Source organism: Globicephala melas, chromosome 11 (genome assembly GCF_963455315.2).
Source record: "Globicephala melas chromosome 11, mGloMel1.2, whole genome shotgun sequence".
Classification (NCBI taxonomy): domain Eukaryota; kingdom Metazoa; phylum Chordata; class Mammalia; order Artiodactyla; family Delphinidae; genus Globicephala; species Globicephala melas.
Genome location: NC_083324.2, coordinates 49748739 through 49760970, shown reverse-complemented (window position 1 = coordinate 49760970; position 12232 = coordinate 49748739). Strand labels below are relative to the sequence as shown.

The 12232-nt window shown below is 37.5% G+C and overlaps 1 long non-coding RNA gene and 1 other non-coding gene across 2 annotated transcripts in view; one reads left to right on the top strand and one right to left on the bottom strand.

Annotated features, from left to right (window-relative positions):
• Positions 1-12232, top strand: part of LOC132598121 (uncharacterized) — a 149480-nt gene that overhangs the window by 63388 nt on the left and 73860 nt on the right. The gene's annotated exons all lie outside the window — the stretch shown is intronic.
• On the bottom strand, positions 9272-9374 carry LOC115838954 (U6 spliceosomal RNA). The gene has a single exon (XR_004033836.2). It is a non-coding gene; the product is annotated as a U6 spliceosomal RNA (small nuclear RNA).

Below are 12232 nucleotides of genomic sequence, written 5' to 3'. Positions count from 1 at the left end.
TCTTCAGTGTTAATGAGAGCTCTGTGCTGTCAAACACTTGCAGTGTCTGACACACTGACCATTATCACTGCCACTTACATCACCCCTCCAGGGCAGGCATTGTTATCTAGGCATCACAAATAAGGAGAGTGACAGCCCCTTTAAGTAGCATTCCTGGTGTTGCTCTGCATGGAGGTGGTGCGGCTGGACAACAAACCCAGGTAATAGGCTCCCCAAGCCTTTCTCCTGCTCCACCCACTGCTCCACACCAAGACTGACAAAGTGCAGAATATTCTGTTCCTCTCGCTCTCTATAAAATCTGTGGTTTCATCATTCTGACATTGTCCTCAATTGAAAGGAACTGAAATGGGTTCTTGTCAGAGTCAGTGATCTCAATTGGAAGAGCCCAGAGGGATTGCTCATAATGAAGACATTTCATTCTCCTGAAAGGTCTATGTCATACTGGTCCAGCGGTCATAATTCTCACCCTGGCCTTTGATGACCTGCCCTTGGTTCAAGGCATTTTCAGTAGTTCTGTACACACAGCCACTGTCTGCGTCTCCCACTGCATGATGGTTGAAGTTTCTGTGCTAAACAGCTATGTTTTCCCTGAATGAAACTCAGCAAGAGAGATAGGGGAGTTTTTGTTTGTATCCTTTGCACCGCAGGTCTATATACACATTATAATACACAGGCACCTCATCTTCACAGCCTATGATTTCAGATTCTTAATTGGAGGTTTTGGGAGTTTGAACCAGGTATCTAATTATTCAGAACATTCAGGACTTCGATGATGTCGTCAGGTTCCCTAGAAGTTGTGTCCTCTTGAGCATAGCTTCAAATGAGAATATAATGTTAACAAACCAAGTAGTTAATTCACTCATTTTTCCCTAAAATCATTCTGCATACATGTGCTGAGCTCTGACAGTATATCAGGAGCTGTATCCAGCCTGGGACACAGCACAAAGGCAGCTGTCACTGGGCATCCTCATCCTCTAACTGGTGAGTTATAAGGCATTTCACAACACCTTCCCATTATCTGTCAAAACATTAAAGTTCACTGGTGACTTACCTATTATATAAAGTAAATTCAAAGTTTTCCTTTTAATAATGTAATTTTCACTCCCATGATTCTAATACACTGTCTTAAATGTGGAAGTAATTGCATTATCGAGATAGAATGAGAAATAGCTTGCAATGTTGAATACTCCCTGGGGAGTATGTTGCATAAGTGAACTTTGTGGTTAAAACAGAAAAATAGTAAAGTTGAAAAAGACTGGTTATTGGAAACAAACATGTATATGGATGACAATGCAACCACAGCGATCTGTTATACAAAGCACTATTGGAGCACAGAGTACATTGCACAAAGTTTACCACAGAAGGTAGAATTGGAAACAGTTCGTGAAAAGGGAATCAGAACAGCAAACCCTACCAGTTCAGTACCCTCGGGCAGGGAAATGGATTGGTGTTACGGGTATAAGCAGTGGTTTTGTCTGAATGGAACACAACGTTTGTGAGTAAAGCCCTGGAATACACCAAGCTGGGACGGGTGTCTGAGGACACTTAAAATCATGTTAAGCATATTTGGACTGCATGGTATAGTCATTGTCAAGGCCACATAACAACCATAGGAAAGCTCAAGATATCATCATTTTCACAAGACTTGCTTTTAATCTGCAATTATAAGCTAGGTCATCTGGGCAGAGCGGCTTCTGGGTTCTCTGGGAGTCAGCTCTCAAGTCTGGGCATTGTAAGTCCCAGACCTTAGATTGGCTCTACATCTGGCACTGTTGAGTCTAATTTGCCACCATGTCCATCATTCACTGCCTGAAGTATAAACTCCCCCACCTTCTATCGTCCTCAGCACCATCAGCTGAAACCACTCTAGATGCTCTGCCCCACCCAAAGCCTTTGATGTCCTCTCCAACTCTCATATACTCTTCTGTGGCCCTGAGGCTTCAGCTCCTTCATTAGAAAGTTCTCATAGGTTCTTAACTCCTTCTCTGAGTGTATTTGCATTAACTGAAATAGGGCTTTTACTCAGTTACTTTCCCAAGCTGCACATCTAACCTATCTTAGAGGAAGCCTGGGCATTTTGTCATGGCCCAGGTTTCTAAAGTACACAGGAGCAGGTTCTGGATTTTTAAGCAGGTTACATTTAGCCCAGGTGAGAAAATCAGGGAAGCCAGTGGGGAACAATCTGTTTAGGAAGGCCTACGCAGACAGAGAGGCTCTAGAAATGAAGAAATCAGATATTCTATAAGAGCAATCATAGTAAACACACATGAATCCTAATCACCCTAATCGCTAGTCATTACTGCTCTTCTTTTCCACGATCCCAAGACTTCTGTATGAAGTCAGTACTTAGGAAGGTTTATCTTGACAGACAAAGGGAAAAAACTATTAATACACTATAAAATCTGCTAAGTGAACTATAAATAAAATGTTATGCGAACACAGGGGGAAGAAAATGGTTTGCAAAACCCCTGGTTTGCTTCCAAAGAGGTCCCGTTTGAACACTGAACCCTCATAGTATTGGGTTTTGTGCTATAGTTATAGGGAATTCCCACCAATTCCCCAATGTGCTGAAATGTGTGTTATTCCTTCTATTTTATCTGAAATGTCCTTGGCCATCCAAGATTTTTACTCACTTGTCTAACCCCTACTCACTTGTAGACTTACTAAGATGTTACCTATTTCTGACAGCCTGACCTGATTCACCAACTGGAGATTATTTGCCCCTACTATGAGGTCACATACAATTCGTACTTTCCCTCATTTTAGTTCATGTCATGCTATACTGTCCTCATTTGTTCCATGATCCTTGATTACCGACACCTGGAACAGTGCTTGGCATCGTCAGTTCTCATAAATATTTGTTGAATGACTCAGTTAGTTGAACAAACAAATGATTGAATGGATGAATGGATAAATAAGTGAATTGATGGATATATAGATATTTGTTTCTGGCTTTTGAGTGTGAGTCATACCACAGAGAAAGTTATTGTGTGTGAAAAGAATGAAGTCAAGAGAACTCAGTCTCTGATCGAGAGAAACATACTAAAGTCATACTCTCTCTATTCTTGCATTCATTCAAATATTTACTAAATGCCTAGCTGTGTCAAAAGTGACCCATAATTTTAAAACATATATTCAAACACTTATTGGATACCTACAACCTATATAACAGAGTATCCTTGTTTCTTTGTTGCAATAATTTAATTGCAGTTTGTCATATATTTTAGAAGCTAATAATGAGCTAAACCCTTAAACAAAACTTCTGGTTGTAGATATAGGACATATGTTCAAAAGCTTGAAAACTATTTTTTTTCTTTTCTTTCAAAGGAATTTTAAAACAAGGGAATAATTGTTCAACTAGGCCCAACATGTACTTTTTCTGAAAAATTAACCTGCATATGCATATACAAAATAAGTGATTACACTTGAATCGGGAAGTTTGCTGCTGTTCTGTGTGTAGATCTCACTGGTAGTGTGGTGATCAGCATTCAGATCAGCTACAGACTTGGGCTTAAGGTAAAACTCTGCCTACACAGGATGTTATATAAGCTTCATCATACACTGAGAGCTATAAGAGTTGAAATATTCTGTTTTAGTCAAGAGATTTTTAAAAAGTCAAGGGGAAACTGGACACATGGAAAGAGCAACACATTTTACATTTTAAACTCAGAGCTGAGTTCCTGGATATCTAATCAAACAAAATAAATAGTCTTGAAGGTGGAAAAGAGTTTCTAGATGGAAAAATGATCCCTGAATATACTGGACTCCATTTCTCATAAATCCCATGCCTTATTGGTACCAGGGCCATCACTCTCCCTGAATTTGGAGTTGATTCACTACCAGTCCACAGGTGACTCACTGATAACACTTGCTATACTTAACCAAAGTATGGAAACAAGCAGTTTTCATCCACGGAAACATGTAAATATCTAGGGGAATTTATAGAATGCCTTTATCCATACAGGGACAAAAAGAAAGAGGAACAAAAATAGAGAGAAAGAATACTTGTAAAATTATGAATATAGGTGTTGAGATCTATAGCCTGAGGTAGACTTGGATTATCACTACTTATAAATTAGATGGTATTCTCCACTCCAACTAGAATGAATTTCCAGCTTTTGTTTCCATGTATATCTTCCAGTAAGACGCCTCTTACTATGGGCTGGGTTGCACGTATTAAACCTTTAATTGTCTTTGGCTAATTTCATGAAAAACATTTTGCTGCCTCCTCTGGGGACCGTGCTTAATTTCAATAGCTCTTCTGAGTTTCTAAAGTGACATGTAGCGAACTAAATCCCGTGTGGATCAAGAAAATTTTAAAGATGCCATGATGTCTGGTAGTACAATGCAATCAGGATCTAGAATGTTTATAGCCTTTCCCAAGAGTAGAATTGAGTAAGACAAAACTACAATGTGCCCATACAATATTACAATCCTGTCCTAGTTCATCTCCCCCTCATCACCATAACAACACATATCCCAGGCACCTAGGACATCATCAGCATGTACGAGAAAATGAGCCTTCCTTTGTGATCTTTACTTTCAATGTGTACATGTTTGTCTCTGGAGGTCTCATATTCTTTTTCTTGAGAGGTTTTGGCAGATTAGATCATCATGTACCTACCCAGGATCAGGGAAAATTATCCAGATGGAGCTAGGTATTCCCAACATTTTGACATCGTGCATGTTACTTCCTTCCCTTCTATACAGACTAAATAGACAAGAACAAAACCCCAAAATTAAAGAAAAAATATTGTATATGCATCTGTATAGCTGAAAGGCAGTGGAACGTGAGCTATGTTAATATCTAGGGAAAAGGCAATCCAGACCAAAGAAATCAAGAACGCATGACTCTTAAGATGAGCGAGTACCAGGAATATTTGACAAATAGTGACGAAACTTATGGTGGAGAGAAGAGAGAGCAGAGGATGAGAGGAAGCAGAGGCTACAGCCTCTAGGAACATGAGGTCTTTGTGAGGATTTTGATAATTGCTCTGAGTGACATGAGAACCCATTGAAGCATTTTTTTTTAATTGAGGTGAAACTCTCATACTTAAAATTATCCATTTTAAAGTGAACAATTCAGTGGCATTTAGTGTATTACAATTTTGTGCAACCACCACATCTAATTCCAAACATTTTCATCAATTCAAACTAAAAGCCGCTACACAGGGAAGAAATGGTGGCTTAAAAAAAAGAAAATCTACCACGGTACCATTGAAGTGGAGATATTGAGACCATGTTAACTTACATGCACCTAAAGTTTAGGAGAGAAGCCTGGGCTGGAGAATGAATGTAGATTGATGGAATAGAGAATCCTTCCGAAGATTGAGCCCTGATGTTGTCCACAAATTAAAAACCAAAGCAACAAGGAAAAATAGCATTAGATGAATTAGATGGGTCTATCAGTGAGATAGGAGGAGACCAAGAGAAAGTGGTGTCCAAGAACTGGTGCGTGAAATACACCAAAAATGACTGTGCGTTTGTTGATTGTGTCATAATGACTTTTCTGACAGTTAAGTATCTTTGAAGTTATCTGTCTAGTTTGTAATGGTGACTATTTTCTCTCTAGCCTTAGGCTAAGAGAGGGGCAATAGTTTATGCGAATACCAAAATTCTTCCTGTATTAAGCTCATTAAAAGATCTGAACTTCCATTAATATCCAGGAAAACTAGGCCAGCAGTTGTCTGCAATGCTAATGGGAGCTATGAATTTGAATATTCATTGAAGTAATAAGGCCATGTGTTTTAAACACAGGTAAAACTCAGTGGTGAGGGCAATTGAAAGACATTCATTTTATAACCATGATGAAACACATACATTTATTAAACATCTTTTTATACATAAAATTGTTCTAGGTCCTCACAGTTATGCGAAATTGAGTGAAGCACTTGATCATGTTTTTCAAATGGATTGCCATTTAAATAAGACAACATAGATGAGATAATACATTTTATAAAATGCTAATGGTAAGGGAAGAGTGATCATGTAAAGCGTGGAAAGATATACTTAGCAATAGAGTACAGGAAAGAAGGCATAGAAAAGAGCAAGACCCTTACCAATTAGTAATATCTATAAACAAATCTCTTAGTCTAGGAAAAACTTCAGCTACCACTTATGGCTCTTACAATGTGCAGGGCATCTTTCTAAGTACATACGTATCAAGTTACTTAATCCTCATAGCAACCAATAAGGTAGGAAACATTTTTGTGCCTGTCCCACATCCACCCAGCCCACTTGTTTTCACTGCATTCTGCCAGCACCTCCCCACGAATGCATGCTCTGGTGGCTTTCTGCTTTTCTGTCTTTCAGCCTAAAGCCTTATTAGCCACTCAACCAGGATACAGGTGCCACTTGGGAGTAACCCCTCAGCTTTCCTCCCTCTAGAGGGATCTTTTTGAAGAAGCATTCCACATGGTTCCTTGGACAGTTCCGAGGGTCATGGAGCTTTAGTTTAGGGTCACAGATGCCCCTTTCCTTGTCTTCATCCTTACTGTTTCATTATCCTATCTTCCTCACTCTTCTTTCTGCAGTTACCTCCCCAATAGAATATCTGCACCCAAATCTATGCCTCAGGCATTGTTTGTGGAGAATCTAAACTAGGACAGGAACAAATTGCCCCTCGCTTTAACAGATAGAAAAATGAGGTTATAAAAATTTAAGAATTTGAACAAAATCATCTACAGAAATGATTAGAATCCAGATTGGTCTCTGATCTTCCAGCATTAAGCGGAACCGAATCTATCAAAATCAAGGTTTTCATTATTTCACTGTTATAGATAAATAAAATATTTATAGGCTCAACTTGAAATTCTGTGATTCTAAGTTATAATTCTTATGCATGAAAGAAGGAAAGAAATATTTCCTTGATAAGAATTTAAGGCCTAGAACACTGAATATTCTGAAAAATATTCAGAATATTAAAAAAAGTATTCTGATAGCAGAAAGGTCTCTTATTTCTCTACTATTCTCAAAATAAATGACTAAGGAAATATCCTCATATTTTAATCTCTGAATGTTTATTTCAATATATAATGCATTGAAAGATGCTATTTTTAGGATTTTTTAAAAGTATTCTTTGTGTACTCTGACTCTTGATTAAGGTACTTCCTCCCAGATTTCTGGGGACTTCGATGACAATTATAGCCTACATTTGCATGGCATTTTACTGTTTGAGTGCTTGCACATATGTTATCTCGTTTAACTGTTGGAGCAACTTTATGAGGTACATGGACTCATTTACAGATGAGGAAACTTAATTGCAGTGATTACATCTTGCCCACACTAATGTACTTCACATTTGGCAGAACCAGGTAATGAATGAATCCACATCTTTTTGTATTCCGAGGCAAGGTTTTGTCTACTGCAGCATAGCTATTTATGAAGTTTTTGACTATAGCCAGTGTTGAGGAAAGCAGTAAAGAGTTAACTGTCTAATATCACATGATATCGCTTATATGTAGAATCTAAAAAAAAAAAAAAGATACAAATGAACTTATTTACAAAATAGAAATAGGCTCACAGACTTAGAAAATGAATTGATAGTTACCGCGGGAGAAGGGATAGATTGGGAGTTTGGGATTGACATGTACACACTGCTATATTAAAAATAGATAACCAACAAGGACTTACTCTAATAAATAAATAAATTAATTAAATTAAATGTTCAAAGGAAAAAAAAATTAAAAGAATGAACTGCCTGGGTGAGTCATATGGAAAGGAGTTCAAGTGAGTTTATAAATAGCTGCTTCCCATGAATTGGTATGTTTTATTTTCTGCATTTCCAAAGCCCACATAGATGCGTGAAGAATATTGGTTCTAATAGAAGTTATAGAAAAGAAACATAACGTTGTAGTACCATGTACTCAAGATTTAGAACGTGAGAGAAATAAGCAGTTATTCCTCTCTTCCACTGGTAATTCCTACCATGTATATTTCTTCAATTCCTTGACCCTCTGTTTATTTTTAAAGTAGTGCTGATAATGCTATATCAGATAAACACATGACTGAAATTACCTTTAACCAGAAAACAGAGTCAAATCATTAATTGCTGTGTGGTTTACCTTTTGCTAATTTCAAGATGCTGGCTCACAACATACTTGAAAAGGAGAAGACAAGAATCTATGTATGAGTAGTTAGCATTTGCCCTTTCTAAAAAGCCAGGGAAAGCAGTTTTTTATTAGTCTTTTCAATCTGAGCAGTTGCAGTGGGCAAGATTTTCTATGCTCTTCATCTCTTCACCCCACCTGAGAAGTAATAAATCCCTTAAATCTGTATAATATTTTCATGTGGTCTTAACAAGTCAACAATTCCTAGCTCTTATACCTGATCTACACTATCACAGGCTCTGTTCTGATCTGTTGACACCATGTCTCCTTCCTCTCAACACATTGTTGATACTTTTTCTTTACTGTGGTAAAAAAATGCATAGCCTAAAATTTATCATCTTAACCACTTCTAAATTTACAGTTCAATAGTGTGTTCAGTACATTTACATTGTTGGGCAACTGTCACCACCATCCATCCCCATAACTCTTTTTATTCTGCAAAACGGACACTACCTATTAAACAATAACACCCCATTCTCCCCTCCCACCGCCCCCTGGCAACCATTATTCTGCTTTCCGTCTCTTTGAATTGGACTACTCTAAGAACCTCGTATAAAGTGGAATTATACAGTACTTGTCTTTTTGTGTCTGGCTTGTTTCACTTGGCATCATGTCCTCAAGATTCATCCATATTATAGCATGCATCAGAATTCCTTTCAGTTTCTAAGACAGACAAATATTCCATTGTATGTATGTACAGCATTTTGTTTATCCATTTATCCATTGATTGACACTTGGGTAGCTTCAGCTTCTTTGCTACTGCAAATAGTGATGCTCTGGACATGAGTGTGCAAATATCTCTTTGAGATTTTGCTTTCAATTCTTTTGGATATAGAAGTGAAATTGCTGAATCATATGACAGTTCTCTTTTTAAATTTTTGACGAAACTCCATACTGTTTTCCATAGTGGTTGCACAATTTTTTATTCCCATCAACAGTATATAAGAGTTACAGTTTTTCTACATCCTCACCAACACTGGTTATTTCCTGTTTTTGGGGGGTTTTTTTAATGTAGCTATTCTCATAGGTGTGAAGTAATATCTCATTTTTGTTTTAATTTGTATTTCCCTAATGATTAGTGATGTTGAGCATCTTTTCATGATTTTTGGTCATTTGTACATCATCTGTGGAGAAATGTCTATTCAAGCCCTTTGCCCATTTAAAACAATATGGACTACTTCATGAATTTTCATGTCATTCTCACACATCATCTATGCTACTCTTCTTTTTATTTTTCCAATTTTAATACATCTGCTGCCAAAGCAAGCACCTAAGTTGTTGATTCTTAATGAGAATTTTCAGTGTTTCATTAACATATTTTCCTCTTCTCAACAAACCACCATCCCCTCCATTATTCACCTACTCCCAACATTTTCTCCATGAAAATGTAGAAGAAAATTTGTGTATATTCTTAAAACTTATTTCTTGCTCATGTTCAAGGCATCAGAACTCATTTCTTTATTCCACTGGTAGTCTTTAAGTTGTTTTTTTGTTTTGTTTTGTACTTGTTCGTGTCACTAGGTTTGGGGAGAGGAAAATTTTAAGGTCTAGCTTAACTCCATCACCTTAAACGGCCTGATCAAGGTGGAGATGAATAAGGAGCAGTATTTCAACCTGGTATCTAAAGGGGACATAAATCTTGTTCTTTGTGTTTTTTTCATTTTAATCAGAAGTTCTTAATTTTTTCAACATTGATATAAAAATCATTTATGCTTACACTGCAACCAACATAAATCATTAACACGAAAGAATACTAAGCAACCTTAGTCAATATCACTTCCTTCTATGAAGCTCAGTGGGAATGGAAGAATGCAATTTATCAACAATCAGACGTGTCACAGACATTTAGCCAGGACCTCTTCCCAGCGTTTACTTTCCTCCACACTGGCCTTTATGGTTTTAGGACAAATCAAGTCCTTTCCATCCCAAGAACTTAGCCCACCTTGTTCCTTGTCATCATTTCATCCTTTTCACTGAGGTCTTAGCTTAATGCCATCTCCTCGGAGGGACCTTCTTGATACCTAACTCGATGGTGCTGCCTTCTGACACTCCCTTTCTACCACTGCATCCACTTTATTTTCTTCACAGCACAAATCACTTTCTGGACTTATTAATTACTTACATGTTTGCTTATTTATTGTTACCCACAACCACCACCACCCATTCAAATATATGTCCTATAATTGCCATGGCCTGTTTCTCAGTGCCTGAAACAGTGCCTGATTAATAGCATATTTGAATAAATATATGTTGAATGAGTACACGGTGACAGTGTCAGTCAACAAACTTCTCTTTTTTTCTGTAAAAGGCCAGATAGTAAATATTTCAGGCTTTGCAGGCCATATGGGGTCTGTTGTAACTGCTCAACTCTGCCACAATAGTACAAAAGCAGCCATAGGCAATACACCAATAAATAAGCATGATTATGTTGCAATGCTATTTTATTTGTGGAAACAGAGGATGAGCTGGATTTGGCCTCTGTATCAAAGTGTGCTGACTGCTGGAGTAGGTCATTTGTTGACAACTCTGGTGTCAGAGCATACTTAGATGTTGATTCAGATGCTAGTGTTTGCCAAAAGAATTATTAGTAATCATGAAGAGCCAAAGATAAAATTGGATTTACTTTAAAAATATAGACAATAATTTAAATAAACATTAAGAGGAATACTAGCCTTAAAGATAACATGTTGGTGGAAGGAAATGTTTGAAATCATCTTTAGTGTCCGGCGGTGGTCCTCACACTTGAGTGTACATCGTTAGAATCAGCAGTGATTGCTGCACTGCACTCACAGAGTTACTGATATAGTCAGTCTGGGGTGGTGGCTGAGAATTTGTGTTTCTGTTTAGTGCTAGGTAATGCTGCTGCTGGTGGGATAGGGGCTGGAAAGTGGAGAGGAGATATGTGTTAATAAGTGGTTGAGATGCTTTAGGTGAGACATTAAGGCCTGCATGATGGTAGGGGCTGTGGGAATCATAAGGGCACAAATGAAAGGGAATTATGCAGAAGAGTAGAATAAATAGGGATTAAAGATCAGTTGTGTATACAGATAAGGGAAAAATAGGAACCATATGAATATAACATTGTTAGCTGGGGAAACTAGGTAAATGATTAATGTATTACTTGAAATGAGGAATTTGAATAGTAGGTTTGAAGGAAAGACCATAAGTTCCTATTTTAATATGCTGTGTTTGTGGTACCTATATCATCCATGTGGAGATGCCTAGGAGGCTTTTGGAAATATGGGTGAAGCTCAGGAATGAAAGCTAGGACCACAAAATATACTTTTGGTAGCAATCAGCAAATGAATGGTCACTGAACCCACAGAAGAAGATGAAATAGTCCTTAGGGAATGTGTAGAACAAGAAGAGAGAAAGTCTCAGGAATTCTAAACTATGCCAGGCTAACTGCATTTTCTTTAACAGAAGAACTAGACTGCAGTCTTACAGCTGCACTTGATTAGGCACGGCACTTGACAGTATATTTCCTGATATTATATTGGATAAATGAACCACTCACATTGACAATGTATGGCATTAATACATGGTTTCAAGAAGGTAGATAAAAGATGCTGACACAAGAGCAGAGCAAGTGGAGGATGACTAATGGTGTACGAGCAGTCTCTCCCCTCATCTGCATCCCATTGATATAGATATGCCAGGATGGAAAAATTGATGCTTTTTAAAACAAACTGGAGGAAATATGCTGAATGAGAGAATATTCATGATGAGGTGAAGTGAAAGGTTAAACCTTATCTTACCAGGAGAATTTTCAAAAAACAAATAAGTCTAGGTCTTCATTAAAAAAAAAAAGATAACAAAAAAGAAGATAAGAAAGGAGGAAGAATAAAACAAAGAACAGATGGCGGTAACATATATCAAGACTAAGATGGGAAGCATAAATTCAGATTTATGTAATCTTATTAAGTGTAAATGGACCAAACCTTCCAATTAAAAGGCAGAGAACTTCAGACGGGATTAAAGAAATAGAGACTGAACCCTATGCTGTCAATGTGGTAAGTTGAAAACAAAAGGATAGAAAAAGATACGACACGCACATTATAACAGTAAGAAACATATTAGACAAAGAAGACTTTAGGACAAGAGTTGTTATCCAAAAATAAGGT